Source organism: Dermacentor silvarum, unplaced genomic scaffold (assembly GCF_013339745.2).
Source record: "Dermacentor silvarum isolate Dsil-2018 unplaced genomic scaffold, BIME_Dsil_1.4 Seq468, whole genome shotgun sequence".
NCBI lineage: Eukaryota > Metazoa > Arthropoda > Arachnida > Ixodida > Ixodidae > Dermacentor > Dermacentor silvarum.
This window is the reverse complement of record NW_023606281.1, coordinates 113,549-132,381: the sequence shown is the minus strand read 5'-3', so window position 1 is coordinate 132,381 and position 18,833 is coordinate 113,549. Positions and strand designations below refer to the sequence as shown.

At 50.9% G+C, this 18,833-nt stretch overlaps 1 pseudogene; it reads right to left on the bottom strand.

Annotated features, from left to right (window-relative positions):
• Positions 1-712: 712 nt before the first annotated feature.
• LOC125941848 (uncharacterized) lies at positions 713-2,608 on the bottom strand (annotated as a pseudogene).
• Between the last annotated feature and the right edge of the window lie 16,225 nt (positions 2,609-18,833).

The following is an 18,833-nucleotide window of genomic DNA, read 5'->3' as shown; positions in this document are numbered from 1 at the left end:
CGACATGCCCTAGGTAGGTAACTTGCGAACACCCGAAGTTGCACTTTTTGGCCTTTACCGTGAGACCCGCGTCTCGTAGACGTGCCAGCACTTTCCTTAAGTGCTCGATGTGTTCGTTCCAGCTGTCAGAAAAGATAGCCACATCATCTAAGTAGGGGATGGCGTAATCCTGTAGGTCTTTCAAAACGATATCCATCAGCTTGGAAAAGGTAAACGGTGCGTTTTTCAGCCCGAAACTTAACATTAATGGTCGAAATGTGCCAAGCGGGGAAGTGAGCGCTGCGTAGCGACTTGAGCTTTCTGACATGGGCATCTGTCAGTACCCCCTAACTAAGTCGATTGTTGAAATATAGTGGGCTCCGCTCACCCGTTCGACTCGTTCTTCTATTTTAGCTATAGGGTAAAGTTGGTCCCTTGTAATCGCATTCAATTTCCTATAGTCCACACATGGACGCGGCTCTTTCCCGCTCGCTTCTACGAGAATCACAGGGGAAGTGTAATCACTGTCCGCTGGCTCAATGATTCCAAGCTCAAGCATTCGTTTGATCTCTAATTCCATTATTTCTGGCTGTCGAGGTGAGACACGGTACGGTTTGGATTGGACGGGCTGGTCTGATGTCAACTCAATCTCATGAGTAATGAGCGTTGTTCTCACCGGCTGGCTATTGAAGCATTGGCGAAATTCCTCAAAGATTTTCCGGAGGTCGCTTACTTGAGCGGCCTCGAGAGCCAGTCGGTTTACAGACAGATTCAGGTTGTCCTCCATGGAGCGTTCCGCACCTGTCACTGTCGCTAAAACCGGAAGTTCGACCGCTACTTCTTCAGACGCGTTTACCACCATGTTCACCACCTCTTCCCTGCCACAATAAGGTTTCATTAAATTAGAGTGGTAAATGATTTCTTTATTCCTTTTTCCGGGAACCTCTAGGGTGTAGTTAGTCTCCGATATCTTCTGGGTAACCTTTACAGGTCCGTCCCACTTTACCTGAAGTTTGTTTTTTCGTGAAGGCCTTACGATCATGACATTGTCGCCTACCTTAAATGTTCGCCTACGCGCATTTCTCTCATAGTACGCCTTCGCGGTTTCCTGGGCCTCTTTTAGGTTTTTTTCCACCAGTTCTCGCGTCACACTTAAGCGATCCAGCAATATTAAAACGTAACTCACCACCGTCTGGCTTTAACCTGTTCCTTCCCACATTTCTCTTAACATCCTGAGGGGGGATCGGATCGCCCTACCGTACACAAGCTCGGAAGGAGTGAACACCGTTGCCTTGTGTGGGACCGTTCTCAACGCGAACAGTGTTGCGGGTAAGCAGTCCTCCCAGTCTGTTTTGTGTTCATGCCACAATGCACGTAACACTCTCTTAAGTACTGAGTGTATCTTCACAACAGGGTTTGATTGTGGGTGATACACGGAGCTGTGTATCAAACGCACGCCACACCTTTCTAAGAATGTCGTGATTAAAGCACTTGTAAACACCGTCCCCTGGTCAGCCTGAATCTCTGCAGGAAAACCGATGCGCGCAATCGTGGACAATAAAGCGTCAACTATCTCGGTGGAGCTCAGTTCCTTCAAAGTAATCGCCTCAGGGAACTTTGTCGTGGGAAAGAGCATGGTCAAAAGGTACTTGCACCCTGATCGACTCAGCGGCAACGGCCCGACTCTGTCGATCACCAGCCGACGGAATGGCTCCGTGATTAAGGGAACCAACTTTAAAGGTGCCTTGCGTTTATCTCCCGGCTTCCCAACTCGCTGACACGCGTCACAGGACCTTACATAATTTTCCATCTCCCTAAAGCATCCTGGTCAGTAATATTCCAACAAGAGCCTCTCCTTTGTTTTCTTGATTCCTAGACGGCCCGACCAGCCATTTCTATGACACAAAGTGAGGAGATCCGCCCGATTCCTCTCCGGAACGATTAACTGATCGAGGATACGGCCCCTACGATCTCGGTAGTGTCTATACAGCAGTCCTCCCTTCTCGTGGATGGTAACATTGCGCCTCGCTATGGCCTCTTTCGCGTTGTAGTGTAAACGTGTGAGAGTCTGGTCCCTCTGTTGCTCCGCGCTGAGCTACTCCCTGTCCACCTGGAGAAGCCTGTGAAAGCCCCCAGAGGCAGGTGATAGCACAGAGCCGCTCTCCCTTTCTGGTATTTCCACTGACGACTTTACTTCGCTACGCGAGTTTTCTACGGGGATCATTTTAAGTGGCGCCTCTGCTGTCACACTGTTTTCTTTTTCCTCTGTTGTCCGAGGTTCTAGGGAATGCGCTTCCTCGCGTTCCGCCACCGCTGCGCTGGGGTCCTCGGTCAGCTGAGCGGCGATTTGGCGTGCTCACGAACGGGTTAATGCCTGCACCCTTCCTTCTCCGAACTCCTGACCGCGCTCCCGTAACAAATGCTCCGAATGGTTTGAAAAGAGATACGGGTAGTCCATTGGTAGCGCCTTCGAAATGCCTGCCTCTGTCTCTAGTTCTCCAAAAGGACCGGAAATTGTCACTCGTGCTATTGGCAGACACACGCTGTGTTCCTCTAGCACTGACTCAATCCAAGTTAACTTCCCTGTATAGTCCTCGGCGGTTACAAAAGAAGGGTGAACTAGGTCCATAGTTGCTCCACTGTCCCTTAATACCTTACAGGTTTTTCCGCTAATCCGTAGCTCCTGGACGTATGGACGGAGAAGCTCCAAGCTTTCGTCGCTTCCGCCCACGTAGGACAGCATTACCGGCTTTTTTTTTTTTGCAATCCGAGGCATAGTGACCTAGGCCCTGGCACTGATAACATCGGACCGGTCGCCTCTTCTCGAACTCTCGCGTATCCAACTTCTTTGTCCCCTCCTCCGGAGGGTTGCTAGCTCCTTTATCGTTGTTGACTTCCTGAGTTTTTTCATCGACTCGGCCCTCTCGGTAGCTTTTACCTGTGTCTGTTTTTTTGGGTGGATATACCTTCTCGAATTATCCCTTCCATTTGAACGCTCGTCGTCGGTAGTGAGTTGTCGTCGCATCACGTACTTATCAGCTAGCCGAGCCGCCTTATCTACCGTATCTACTGCATCTCTATCCTGCACCCAAAACCTCACTGAATGTGTAATGCTGCGGTAGAATTGTTCGAGACAAGTATACTCTATAATTTTGTCTCTACTTTCGTATACTTCGGCACCCTTAAGCCACTCAACGAGGTTTGTTTTCAAACCGTATGCAAACTCTGAGTAGCCCTCGTCGCTCTTTTTGCTCGCTTCTCTGAATCGCTGCCTAAATGTTTCCAGGGAAATTCAGTGCCTCCTGAACAGCGCTGCCTTTACTTTAGCGTAGTCTTCCGCGTCATTCGCCGTTAGTCTAGCGACTACGTTCACTGCCTCACAAGGCAACAAAGTCACTAACCGCTGTGACCAGGTGCCCTGAGCGACATTACACCTCTCACAAGTTCTCTCAAAATGAACCAAGAATAAGGCAATGTCCTCTCCAACCTTGTACGGTTTCATCCACTGGTCCATCCGACATGGCTCGACCTCGCTGGATCTGCTGCTGTTGTCCCCTTCACTTCCCGCCGCTGGAAGCGACTTCTAAAGTTCTACTTGTAGCCCTGCCATCTATTTCTCGTGCTTTTCCCGTTCTCGCTCACGCTCACGTTCCTTCTCACGTTCTTGACGTTCACGTTCTTCACGCTCACGCTTACGTTCCTTCTCTAGTTCTTGACGCTCCCGCTCCCGCGTTTCTTGTAGCACCTCCCAAGCGATCTTAATGCTTTCATCATCATTGCCACTATCTTGAATTTCCCTATGGATAGCTGCCTTTTTTTATTTTTTCATCTTTTAATCCGCCTCAACTCCCAACTCGTCGCACATAAAGAACTCTGACTTCGTCAACCTTCTAAGATCCATGGCGGCTGCCCCGACTAGTGGTTAGAACTGTTTCCTTAAATAATTTGTGCAAACAGACAATATGCTACAAATTCCCGATTCCCAGAATAATCAAAATAAACGTGCAAAATTTGCAGTCTGGCGAATCAAAAGGAAAAAACCACGCACTCACTCACGGATGCAGCACCACGCCATCTGGTCCATCGGTCCGCTGTTCCCAGTTCCTCAGGACTGTCTGGGTCGAAGGCTCTTTCTTCTTCGCTGTTCCAGTTTCTCAGGATTTCTTCGGACGAAGGTTCATCCTGATCGCTGCCACCAGTTATTAGATCTTGCCGTTGAGTGCGGGAGTCGAGGGATGTCGAGGACGGACTTTGGGAAATAGAGGTTTATTTACATTATTTACAGTGCTAATATTGTCACGAAGATAATTATAACGAGCTTGCCGAAAGAGAACAGCCTTCTTTTATGATGGCCGACACTCAGGAGAACGCCCGCAAACCTGCGCCCTTCGTCCTCTTCTCTCTGGCGATCTTGTACCTGTAGTGGGCAGCTGACTTATCACGATCGGTGCCTGTAGTGGGCAGCTTCGCGTCATTACTCCCCACGTGAAAAGCGACCGTCCCGGTCGCCGGTTGGAGAGGGTAAAGGGCGACAGAGAGCGTGGGAGAGAGTTGATCAGAGGGGCACTTCTTCGCGGGCGTAGTACGGCTTCATACGTACTACGTGCACAATCTCGGCTCGTGCTCGCCGTCGGCTCGAGCTCATATTGGTACTCTGAGGGACGACCTCGTAGTTCACGTCGCTGAGTCGCCTGACGATCTTGTACGGGCCAAAGTATCGGCGCAGTAATTTTTCTGACAGCCCCTGATGACGGACGGGTGTCCACACCCAAACATAGTCGCCGGGTTCGTACTGGATGTGCCTTCGGCCACTGTTGTAACGGCGGGCGTCGGTACTCTGCTGGTTGCGGATGCGGTTGCGAGCAAGCTGTCGAGCTTCTTCGGCTTTCTGGATGATGTCGTCAGCGTTGTCACTTCTTGTGGTTCCGTTGTCTACCGGGAGCATGGCGTCTAAAGGTGTTGTTACGCAGCGCCCATAAACCAGTTCAAATGGTGTGAATCGGGTGGTTTCCTGCATGGCCGTATTGTATGCAAATGTCACGTATGGTAAAATTTGGTCCCATGACTTGTGCTCTACGTCAACGTACATGGAGATCATATCGGCCATAGTTCTGTTGAGGCGCTCGGTTAGTCCATTAGTTTGTGGGTGATAGGCCGGGGTTTTCCGATGATTGGTGTGGGTCAGCGTTACGATCTCTTGCATTAAGTCAGCAGTAAACGCAGTTCCTCGATCGGTTATTAAGATTGAAGGGGCCCCATGACGTAGTACGATTTCATGGACAAAAAACATCGCGACTTCTGTAGCAGTTCCACGGGACACAGCTTTGGTTTCTGCGTACCTCGTTAGGTAGTCCGTTGCGACGACTATCCATTTGTTTCCTGTGGACGACGTAGGGAACGGACCGAGGAGGTCCATTCCCACCTGTTGAAATGGTGCTGGAGGAGGGTCCAGGGGTTGCAGAAGACCAGCAGGTTTCAAAGGTGGAACCTTGCGCCGTTGACAATCACGGCAGCTTCTCACGTAGCGCTGAACGGACGTGAATAGTTGTGGCCAGTAATACTTTTGACGTATGCGCGCTAACGTCCTGGCGAAGCCTAAGTGTCCGGCACACGGGTCGTCATGACACGCCTGCAGTACTTCTTCGCGCAGCGAAACCGGGACGACAAGAAGGAACGTTTCTTGGCTGTTTTCGGAGTTCTTTTTGTAGAGCACGTCGTTCCGGAGGCAGTAAGAAGTCAGACCGCGTGACATCGGTCGTGGGACAACAACGTCGGCTCCCTGAAGGTATCTAATGAGGGGAAGCAATGTACTGTCTGCACGTTGGAGGTCAGCCATCTCGACAGTGTCCACTACACCGAGAAACGGAAAATCTTGCTCTACGTCACAGGGCTTCCAAGGTATAGGTGCACGTGAGAGGCAGTCAGCGTCGCCGTGCTTCTGTCCGGATCGATATACCACTGTGACGTCGTACTCCTGAAGGCGGAGGCTCCAACGAGCGAGGCGGCCTGAAGGGTCCCTAAGACTCGCAAGCCAACACAGTGAGTGGTGGTCACTTATTACGCGAAAAGGGCGGCCGTAAAGGTAGGGTCGGAACTTGCCGATGGCCCAAACGACAGCTAGACACTCCTTTTCAGTCGTGGAATAGTTGACCTCTGCCTTTGTGAGGCTGCGGCTCGCGTAGGCTAGTACTCGTTCGGCGCCGTCTTGCCACTGAACGAGTATAGCACCGAGCCCCACGTTGCTGGCGTCTGTGTGGATTTCTGTGTCAGCCTTGTCGTCGAAATGCGCGAGTACGGGGGCTGTTTGAAGTCGCTTCCGCAATTCCGTAAAGGCTTCCTGTTGTTCTTCCGTCCACTCGAAGGGTACATCTTGGCGTGTGAGTCTCGTTAATGGTTCGGCGATCCTTGAAAACCCCTCGACAAAACGACGGTAGTAGGCGCAGAGACCTAAGAATCGCTGAACTGCCTTCTTGTCTGTTGGACGCGGGAACTCAGCGACGGCAGCTAGCTTCTCGGGGTCTGGCCGAACACCGCGGGGGCTGACTACGTGTCCGAGAAACTTTAGCTCCTGAAAGCCAAAATGACATTTCTCAGGCTTGATAGTCAGATTTGCTTTGCTGATTGCGAGGAGTACATTCTTGAGTCGTTCGAGATGTTCATCAAACGTTATGGAAAACACCACAACGTCGTCTAAGTAGACTAAGCACGTCTGCCATTTCAGTCCAGAGAGAACAGTGTCCATCATCCGCTGAAATGTGGCAGGTGCGGAACACAGGCCGAATGGGAGGACTTTAAATTCATATAATCCATCAGGAGTCACAAATGCCGTTTTTTCGCGGTCACGCTCATCTACTTCGATCTGCCAGTACCCAGACTTAAGATCCAACGAGGTGAAAAATTGGGCGTGGCGTAGACGGTCCAGAGCGTCATCGATCCGTGGCAGAGGATAAACGTCGCGTTTGGTGACACTGTTAAGCCGTCTGTAGTCTACGCAGAAGCGTAATGTGTTGTCCTTCTTTTTGACTAAAACGACGGGTGACGCCCATGGACTTATGGATGGCTGAATCACGTCATCATCTAACATTTCTTGAACCTGGCGCTTTATCACCTCCCTTTCCGTAGGCGCAACGCGGTAAGGATGCTGACGAACGGGGCGTGCTGACTCGTCCGTAGGAATGCGATGCTTCGTAACGGAGGTGCGCCGTACTTTAGACTCGGTAGAGAAACAGCCAGAGAAGTCGTTGATAAGGTCCAGTAGCTGTTGTTTCTGTCGTTCCGATAAGCCCGGGTTAATCTGAATGCGATCGCTCAGGTTGGCCTCTATCGATGAATTAGGGGAAGCAGTTTCTAGCGAGGCGACATCAGTGAAGGCAGCAATTTGATGGAGGAAGGCGACAGCTGTGCCTTGCGGTAAGTGCTGGTATTCGTTGCTGAAGTTTGTCAGCAGGACTAATGAGCGTCTGTGCTGAAGCTGAACGAGGCCCCGTGCAATGCAGATGTTCCGCTCAAGCATTAACGGAATGTTTGCCTCGGCGATGCCCTCATAGCCGTCGAATGCGTCGCACGTTACCAGGGTCAGTAGGCTGCTTCTTGGCGGTACCGTTATGCTGTCTTCGACGATGCGCAAGGCGTTTTCGGTGGGATTCTCGTCGCCAGCGTCGCTTGCTATAGCTTTTGCCGTAGAGAACGTCACGCTCGATTTTTCCAGGTTAATTATGGCTCCATTCGCCTGTAGAAAGTCCATGCCGAGTATCAAGTCCCTCGAGCAGCTGGGCAGAATAATGAAGACCCCGACGTACGTAAATCCACAAATATTTACCCGAGCGGTGCATCTGCCCACAGGAATTAATAGATGCCCTCCAGCAGTACGGACATGCGACCCAGTCCACTGCGTAAAAACTTTCTTTAACTTTGACGCAAGCTCTCTGCTCATAATCGAGCTGTCCGCACCAGTGTCAATTAAAGCAGTAACTTCTTCGTCGTCTATGGTAACCAGTATGTCTGACGTTACCACTTGCCTTTGGGCACTGGAGTGTGACTGAACGTCGGTGCTTTGTAGTCGTTGTCGTCGTGATGGAGGATATTCGAAGCGCTCGGCGTCAGCGGCCTCACCTCCGGAGGTCGCTGGACTCAGTTTTCCGGGTTTGTTTGCAGGGCTGGGTGAACGACGCCTACGAGCGTCTCGATGAAATGAGGGACTTGGCGATCGGTATCGAGCAGGCGATGCAGAACGGGGCTCGTGCCTTCGCTGCTCGAATGAACTGTCGCGACTCGCGATGAAGTTCTCTATCTCCATCGGGCGCTGACCAGGTCGTGGACGAGGTGCACCTGGAGGGAACCCGCGGAGGCCCACTCGTCGATAGGGGCACATCCTGTAGACGTGGCCAGCCTCTCCGCAATGAAAACATAGGGGCCTGAGGTCAGGAGCCCGCCAAACGTCGCTTTTTCGGGGCCTCGACTCCTCGATGGACGATGGACTGCGACGCCTGAACACTACTTCAGTCTGTTCGGAGGGGCGCATGACGTTTGAGGGGCCGTACAGCGACGGTCGTCGTACGGCGTCCGCATAAGTCATTCGGACTGGCTCCCGCTGTTGTGGTACCTCGTAGCGTTCAGGAGCTTGGACGGCTTGCCTAATCTCGTCGCGCACTATCTCCGCCACAGAAATTCGGGCTGTCGGCGCGTCGGTTAGCTGCATTTTGTGGAGCTCTTCTCTTACCACAGCCCTGATCAATTCGCGTAAGTCCTCGAGGTGGTTTTCCGAGGTCATGCTAGAGGGGCTGTGTGAAAGTTCCATCACGTTGCGGTTGTATTGTCTGGCACGCTGTCGAAGGGCCCTTTCCATTGCTGTCGCTTCAGCAAGGAAGTCTGCAAGTGTTGTGGGCGGATTCCGAATAAGTCCAGCAAAGATCTCTTGCTTCACACCTCGCATCAAATGTCGCACCTTCTTGTCTTCGGCCATTGAGGCATCCGCACGTCTGAACAGCCGAGCCATGTCTTCAGTATACGTGGTGACGCTCTCGTTCGGGGCTTGGAATCTTGCCTGTATTGCCAGCTCCGCTCGCTCCTTCCTGTCCATGTTGGAGTATGTGGCGACCAGCTGCTGTCGGAATTCGTGCCACGAAGTCAATGTCGTTTCATGGTTATGGAACCACGTCCTCGCGGAGTCTTGGAGCGCGAAGTACACGTTGCGCAACTTGCGGTCTTCGTTCCATCCGTTGCATTCGGCGACCCGCTCGAAATGGTCTAGCCAATCTTCCACGTCTTCAGTAGCATCTCCGTGGAACGCAATCGGCGTCTGTGGCTGGTTGAAGATGATCTGCGCCGGCGAAACAGCCGCAGCAGCAGGAGGCTGTGGGCTCAGGTTCATCGTCCGGATACGATCGGGCAACAGACCGTGCTCAGGTTGGAGCCCTTGAAGACGGCGGCTGGTGCGTACGTGCACAGGAGTAATCTCTCCCGGACTACTCACTGGGGATGAGTCAGGGGTACGCTGCGTCTCCGGCAATGGTATCATATACCCAGCACCTCCACCAGTAAAATGTCACGAAGATAATTATAACGAGCTTGCCGAAAGAGAACAGCCTTCTTTTATGATGGCCGACACTCAGGAGAACGCGCGCAAACCTGCGCCCTTCGTCGTCTTCTCTCTGGCGATCTTGTACCTGTAGTGGGCAGCTGACTTATCACGATCGGTGCCTGTAGTGGGCAGCTTCGCGTCAATATACAAAGTAATGAACATTCATAGAGTGATCGACAGCCGGCAGCAAATCGGACGCTCCGGCCCGTGGCAAGAAGAGGAATGTCCCTCTCCTCGAATTGTCACTCTTTGAACCCCTTTGGTCTCTCGGAGACTCTCGGAATTCTTTGGGGTCCATTGAGGTTCCTCGGGGTCCCGTCATTTTCGGGCAATCGTCGTGCCAGCTCAGGTGTCGTCGTTTTCCTCCCCTGGTATTGGCCCGTGCTCGGAACGACCCTCCAGTGCTGCAAAACCACTTTGCTCTCGACCAAGGCCTCCTACCTGGAACCGTGCGCGTCTCCCGTTGCACTTTCGAGAAGAGTAAGCAGGATGAGAGGCAATAGCTTGACGTGAGGCGCATGAGGGTGGGTGTCGCCAACCTGTCTGACGGGTACGGTAGCGTGGTTGATGCGCCTCGGCGCACCATAATTGGAATGCGACGGCCTTTTGAGGTGGTGGGGAAACTTGAGTGATTCCGGGAAAGGGTCCGTATGCAACAACCCCCCACATATTTTCGCAGATATTCATGTCAGCGCCTTTGCCCGGCCAGGAAAGCATGCTGATTCTGCGATTTTCTATATGTTCCTTGACAACTTTTGCCGTGTGAACCGGCGCCAGGTCATGTTGAAACAAAGTTGGCATCGGGAAAGACGCTGTGGGCGTAGGACAGCAACACATTGTCCAAAATTTCTGTGCAGTATCGCTGCGATGTAAGGGCACCTTCTATGCGATGCAGAGGCCCGAGACCATGCCTTGACACCGCGCCCCACACGTTCACGCAGTTTCGGCCACTTGCGGCAATTCCCTGCACATTGGCTGGCTCGTAACTGCATGTAAATCGTATTTTTAACCATCCTTCGCAAAATCAAACGTGCATTAAGAAAAATTTTCTACCGTGTGCCTCTGGTTCGCCTAACTCGCATCCGTTGGTCTTGGCGAGTTGTAAAAGTCGACTCATCCGAGAAGATCACTGGGCCCCAGTGATCTGCCATCCATGAGGCGTGTGCTTCGGCAAACTGGAGACGTGACTTCTTGTTCGAAGCAGTGACGACTGGCTTTCGTGCAGCTACAGAATTTCGCAGTCCAGCACTTCGGAGGCGTCGCTGGACCATAGCAAGGGAAGCGTTCACATCTAACTGCTCCCGCACTTGCCTCGCGGACTGGAACGGGTTCTCGAAGAGAGCAGCTACCATAAGCGCGTCTTCATCCTCCGTCGTTGCCTTTGGTCGACGCCTGTGTGGGGATCACAGAGTCGGTCTTCCTTGCTGAATGCCTGAATAATACTGTTGACGGTCTTTAGCGGCCTGTGCACGAGAGCACCGATGGAGCGCTGGGAATATCCCTTGGGCGAATATTGTACGATTTTCCACCTCTCTTCTTCGGGAACGCGGGCCATGCTGAAATTCAGTGGCTGCTCTGACAGATGCGGTAATGTGCAAGAATATATATACGCTCCTCAAAGACGGAAACCGCTTTTTTTTAAATACGCCAACAAGTGTCATGAGCATGCGTGACCTGACTGCAGATCAACAATGATCTTGAGAACGCCCACACCCCGCAGGGGCGTCTGCGCAAGCAGGCGTTTGGTGAGTTGCGCCACCACGTACCCGAGCACACGAGGGTTGGACCCTCCCGCGTCTAATATGCGCGGCTTAGCCGTGTCCGGGGAAAAGGGAGATCCTGGGGGTTGAGCCGACGCTGAGTGTTTGGACCTTTAAGGCCCCTCAGCAGAGGCAACACACCCCTTTGGCCTCGGCTTCACGTAGACGGCACCCCCGGACTGACCCACCCGGGGCAAATCGGTGGTCGCCTTTTCCTATCCCCCTCTCCAACCTTTTGCTTTCCTGTCTCCTTTCTTTAACTATCCTATCATCTCTTCTCTTCTGTCACTTCTTAATTTTCATAGGCGGCTTGGGTTAACCTTGTGTATATGCCCTCCCTTGGGTACAATATATTAGGTTATAGTGGCAATGTACGGTTGGCGCCTGCAGCCTTACGCGTTAAGCACTGCAGCGTCCCCTAGTTGGGCTCCGTGGTGGGTGGCCGCCATTGCCGCCGAAATAAAACAAACCGTTATGGGAACACCAGCATTTCCCCGCCTACTTGATCGTCACCCTCTAAAGAGGGGACGCACCGATGAACTTAGCCTGCATTCCAACCCACCAAAAGAAATCTATCCGAAATACCATGTTGTAAACAGTGAAAATGCTTCAAAACCGGCCAGATCCATTTCTCCATTCATAGTTGCGAAATCTTTGACGGAAGCTTTAGGCTCAGGTTACAAAGTCATCAAAATGGCTAGCGGAGACCTTCTTCTTGAGGTCCCTCAGAAACAACAGTACGAGAAACTCGGCAACCTTGTGACTTTCGGCAACATACCAATTTCTGTATCACCACACCGATCAATGAATAGCTCACGTGGAGTCGTATCAGAAGCAGACCTCCTAGAATTATCAGAAGCAGAACTCCTGGAAGGGTGGAAAGATCAAAATGTCACCAATGTAAAACGTATCATCATCAGACGGGACAACAAAGAAATCCCCACCAAACATCTTGTCCTCACATTTGGATCTAGCGTTCTGCCTGAAACCATCGAAACAGGATACATTAGGTTAACTGTTCGACCATATGTCCCTAACCCTAGACGGTGCTTCCAATGCCAAAGATTTGGCCATGGCTCACAGAGCTGCCGTGGTCAAATAACTTGTGCAAGGTGTGGAGTACAGGGCCACTCCTCCGACAACTGTACTGGCACTCCTCACTGTGTGAACTGCAGTGGTGACCACGCATTCTACTCACGTTCCTGTCCAAACTGGAAAAAGAAAAGGACATAATCACCCTAAAAGTAAAAGAAAATATTTCTTTCAAGGAAGCCCGTAAGAGGTGCTCACTTTTCCACAACACATCTTATGCTGATGCGGCGCGTCGGGGGCAGCGTCGCAGCGGCCACTGCCACCTGCCCAGCCCGCACACAGCGAGCTGTCGCTTGTGGCCCCTGCCCCGGGTGGAAGGAGCTAAGCCTACCCCACCCAACCAGAAAACAAGCCCGGTTACCCTAGGGTTACCGGCACCACAACAGTCCACGGCGGCATCCTGCGCTTCGCGTAGCGAACCGGCAGGACCGCCAGCAGTGCCCACGGTGGCTGCAGTCAAGGCTGCCTCACCCTCTCCGGCCCCTGCTGCCGCTGGCAACAGCCGGCGCAGCTCAGGCCCAAAGGCAGCCCCATCGACCTCCGGGCTGGTGGGCACAAAGGTCTCGTCCTTCGCGGCGAGACTTTCTCGCGAAATTTCTTGCTCGCAAGAGCGTGTGTCCAGTGCCTCACATGAGGCAATGGACACTACACCCATCCCGACGGTGCATCAAGCGCCTAAGGAGCGTCGAGGCTCCCTCGACCGCTTCAGAAAGGAGAAATCCCGCGTTACAGGACCTGGAAAAGGTTCTGTAATCTAAGGCAACACTTCCTTTTTTGTACACACAGCACCAATTTTACTTTCAGTATGGATATACAAATCATACAGTGGAACGTCCGAGGCATTCTTAGGAACCTCGATGATGTGCAAGAAATTATCCACGAACACAATCCAAAGTGCTGTGTGTACAGGAAACTCACTTAAAATCGGAACATGCAAACTTTCTTCGACAGTATGTTACGTTTCGTAAAGACCGCGATGATGCTCTTGCATCTTCAGGCGGTGTTTGCCATTATAATTCAGAAAAGCATAGCATGTCAACGTTTACCGCTGCAAACGCCCCTCGAAGCAGTGGCCGTTCGACTTGTTCTCTTAAACAAACTCGTCACCATTTGCTCGCTTTACATACCCCCACTTTACCACTTACACAAACATGAATTCCAGTCCCTAATAGACGAATTGCCAGAACCTTATCTTGTTCTTGGGGATCTCAATGCACACAGCGGACTGTGGGCGACTCTCGCATCGATGCTCGAGGCCGTCTAATTGAAGGCTTTCTTTTCTCATCCGGTGCATGTCTGCTAAACAAAAAAGAACCTACATATTATTGTCTTGCAAACAAAATTTTTCTTCTATAGATCTCAGCATAGCTTCTCCATCCATATTACCCGAACTTGAATGGGAAGTTATAAAAAACCCTTACGGGAGCGACCATTTCCCAATACTGCTGAGAGCAACAAGACAACACGAATCTCCACCACATGCTCCCCGGTGGAAGGTCGATGCAGCGGACTGGGAGAAATAACACACTTACCAGTACGATCTCGTGGGCTGACATGTCTTCGCTCGAAATTGATGGTGCCGTCGAGTATTTTTCTAACTTGATAATTGATGCAGCTTCTAAGTGCATCCCCCAAACAAGTGGACTTTCTAGCAAACGCCGTGTTCCATGGTGGAATGAACAATGCCGGAACGCGCGTAGGCAGCAGAACAAAGCATGGAGGCAGCTTCGCGATTCTCCTACTGCTGAAAACCTTTTCAATTTTAAGAAAATCAAGTCCCAAGGTAGGAGAACGCGCAGACAAGCCAGGAGAGACAGCTGGCAAACATTCTTATCAAGCATCAATTCATACACTGATGAGGCCAAGGTTTGGAACCGGGTCAATAGAGTAAGAGGACGACAAACACATCCGCCTCCCCTGGTAGACACGCAGGGAGACAGCCTGGAGGACCAAGCGAACCATCTGGGTGCACATTTTGAACATGTGTCCAGTTCATCGCACTATTCTACAGCATTTACAACATACAAATCAGCAATAGAAAAACAAAAACTAGACCGAAAGAGCACCGGGAACGAGCCATACAACTTACCTTTCTCTCTAGCAGAACTGCATGCATCACTCGCCTGCTGCAACCAATCTGCCCCAGGCTCTGACCGCATACTATATGAAATGTTGAAGAACCTGCCCTCCGAAACGAAGAAAACCCTTCTCTGTCTGTATAACTGTATATGGACCTCCGGCAAGATCCCCTCTGCCTCGAAAGAGGCCATAGTGATTCTTATCCTGAATCAGGGCAAGGATCCATCGTCCGTATCGAGTTGTCGGCCCATAGCTCTAACAAGCTGCATCTGCAAAGTCTTCGAGAAGATGATAAACCGCCTCTGATACATTCCTAGAATCAAACAAGCTGCTTGACCCATACCAGTGTGGATTTCGCGACGGCCGATCCACCACTGATCATCTGATACGCCTAGAGGCTCAGATTCGTGAGGCTTTTGTCCACAAGCAATTCTTCCTGTCTGTTTTCCTTTATATGGAAAAAGCATACGACACCACGTGGCGATTCGGAATACTAAGAGATCTCGCACACTTTGGAATACGTGGCATTATGCTGAATATCATTGAAAGTTATCTGTCCAACCACAGATTCCGTGTTCGTGTAGGTAGCGCCTTATCAAGACCATATGTGCAGGAAACTGGAGTACCAGAGGGTGGTGTGCTTAGTTGCACCCTCTTTATCGTTGCGCCCTCTTTAACTCTCTGCGTCTGTACATCCCACGCAACATATATAATTCAGTATATGTCGACGATGTACAGATAGAGTTCACGTCATGTAACCTTGCAATCTGTGAGCGACAGGTTCAGCTTGGTCTGAACAAACTGTCTAAGTGGGCAGACGAGAATGGGTTTCGGCTTAACCCACAAAAGTCCACATGCGTCCTCTTCTCCAGAAAGAGAGGTCTGCACCCTCATCCCAACATCGAGCTACAGGGTGAGGGTCTACCTGTAAAAACTGAACACAAATTCCTAGGCGTAATTCTAGATGCGAAGTTAACGTTTATCGCACATCTAAAGTATTTAAGAAACAAGTGCCTGAAGACAATGAGCATCTTGAAAGTGTTGTCTCGCACTACGTGGGGTAGTGACACAAGATGTCTATTGAATCTTTATAAGAGCCTCATTCGATCACGTATAGACTATGGTTCCATTATATATCACTCCGCGACGCCGAGCGCCTTGAAGATGTTAGACCCTGTCCACTATCTGGGCATCCGCCTTTCTACGGGTGCTTTCAGAACAAGCCCCGTAGAAAGCCTCTACGCTGAATCAAATGAATGGTCGCTCCATCTGCAGAGAACATACTTATCATTTGTATATTTCCTAAAAGTGAACTCAACAATTCGCCCCTACCTACACAACCATACATGATCTGTCCAGTCTCCAAAACTTTCAGAACCGCCCTTCCATTAGAAATCCCTACGCACTGCGAGTAAGAGGTCTTGCCGAAGAAATGGATGTGTCAATCCACGAGCACGATGTCATGCCCCCTCCTGTACAGCTGCCACCATGGCAGTGGCAACTGATTCAGTGTGATCTGTCCTTCATTGAGGTTACAAAGCATGCGCCGGTCCTACATATCCGTATGCATTTCCTCGAATTGCAGCACAAATACTCTTGCCCGGAATATTTTACTGACGCTTCAAAGTCACACGCTGGCGTGTCTTACGCAGCGGTCGGTCCATCCTTTTCTGCTGCGGGAGTTCTACACCCAAACACAAGCATCTTTACAGCGGAGGCCTACGCCATCCTGGCGGCGGTTAAACACATCAAACAGCTAGACATACGCAAGGCAGTCATTTACACTGACTCTTTGAGCGTGTTGAAATGTTTAAACACTCCAAGTAGGCACAGAACCCCCGTAATATAACTCTTTATTCCACCATTTGCACCGCGTATGTATCCAAGCAGCAAATTGTGCTCTGCTGGGTGCCAGGGCACCGCGAGATCGAAGGGAATGAGTTGGCCGACAAGCTAGCCACATCAGTTCATACAGACGCTGCCACTTCACCCATAGCCGTCCCTGTAATGGACCTAAAGCCCTTTATTAAGAAAAAGGTCAGGACCTACTGGCAACGTCTGTGGGACAGAGAAACGGGCAACAAATTACACACTATCAAGCCTCATCTCGCTCATTGGCCACCAGAATCGAAGACACGCCGCACACAGGTTACACTTTGCAGACTCAGGATAGGACACACATACAGTACACATGCTTACTTATTGTCCGGTGGCGATCCGCCTGTCTGTGATGAATGTGGCGAGCCACTCAGTGTACTTCATGTCCTCTTACAGTGCCCTGAACTGGAGCCTCGGAGGAAAAAACATTTTCCATTACCATCACGGCAATATCTCCCATTACATCCTTCTATGTTTTTGGGCAATGAACCTCTTTTTAAATATCAATCACTTCTCGCGTTTTTAAAGGACATACATAATTTCCGTGTTATCTATCCAGGTGACGTGTAGCACGGCCTCTCTGCAGAGGCCACTGCTGCGGTATTTTATTAAAGAAAGCACGTGCCTCGTGGTCTTTGTTCACAAAGGCCTTCGGTAGGCGTTGTGCTGCTTTTATATCCTTAATTTTAGCACCATGACCACTTCTCATACATTCACGACCCACAGATCATTCCACACGTCACTGCCATAATTCTATTCGATATATGTTTTACGCTTATATACCGCGATTTGCTCTTAGGCCCCTTTACAGCCACATAGCATCCTACCATCGGAACCCACTGATCATGGCAAACATACCATTCATTGTCTTGGCGCTCTTTGGCCACATTAGGCCCTTGCACCAAAAAACACCAAATATCATCATCATCATCATCGAGAACGCCCACAAAAACATTACATATATCTTCAAGTTTATTGATGCATCGTGGGTAGCGTAATGAGAAGTTCAACATCGTCACCAATCCCGAACCGTACGGCTACCTTATTGCGGTACGCGCGCAGCAGACGACACGTACTTGCTTGCGTGACGCAGTGCGGCGGCGGGAGAATTTGCGCCTCCGGACACACTGCGCATGACAATGCTTCTCGTTGCCTCCGCTGAACCGCGCTGTGAGCTCAGAAGGCCCCGCTTTCCCGTGTTCACCCTCAAAAATATTGCGACTGTACTTCTAGCGGTGTACCCGGCAACATCCCTTCTTGCCGCTTCGCATCGGTTAACGGTGATCGCCAGCGCGGATGATTTGATCAGGGCTGTGGAGTCGCCCAAATTAAAGCGGCGCGTCCGTGGAAGCCTTCAGGTTCGACAAGGATGTGTGAAAAACAGTTCGTAAAAGGTGCATATGCAAACTAACTATGAGCATTATGCTTGCGACTTCGCTTATGTATTCGAGTAACTCATGCGGCATGTTGCGTCTGCTGGAATTTATTTTCAGTGCGCGGCGGTGCGGCACTGCCAGTCTTGTCGCGCAGCTGTTGCTTTCGTGTATTATCAGTGATGAATCTCGCGCTATGGCTCTGAGCAGTACGACACAGCTCTTCTGCTTCAAAGGGACAGTATACGACGGCAAAAACGGTGAGATATGGCCGACCAAGTGGCGACGAACCCGCGCCCCGGCCGGGTCCGCGTGTCGGTTCGGCATAACCCGCTGTTGTTACTTTGCCCATCAATTATATACCCGTAAATTATCCTCGTAAGTGTGCTTATCCTCCTTCATTCACCGCTACAATATACTGAATGCCAAAGAGTGCAAGGCCGGCGCGTGACTGACTTAACGGTTCATTTCTGCCGTTCAGCGAAGAAAAAAACAATCGCCCTTTATGCGGCAACGTGATTGCCGCGCTTTGATTCATAACCATTGCGGTGTTCGCATATTTCTGGTGATTTTCTAACGTACTGTACACCCTTTGGCTAGTCGCAGTGGTGCTACATTCACGGGGGTTATGTTTTGCAGGATCGCCATCCAGCTCACTCAGGCGCCCTGATTACGTGCCATCTCTGTTTGTTTACACCGATGAGTTCAAGAAAAGGACGCTTTTCATTGCTATGTAAGTACGGACGGCAGTGCGTACGAAACAACACAGTAAGCACCGACGAGGTACGTCTTGCGGAGGCGAACAGCGCACGTTATCGTGGCGTGCGCGCGCTAGCATGATAAGGAAATGCCAACTATTTGACTGCGCACGCACGAGTTTACGCGTCTTCCTACCCGCATTGGTACGGCATCCATCTGTCACACTACTATATGCATTCAAGCAGGCTTTTTCCGGGGATGAATTTCTCGACGCTTTGTAAGGTGTGGTAATATGTAGCTCTTTGGCCAGGAGACCACGCTCTGCCCATGTAGAAAGGTCGTGCGTACTTGACAAGCCTTCAATTTTTATTGCTCTTGTAAAGGCGTTTATTG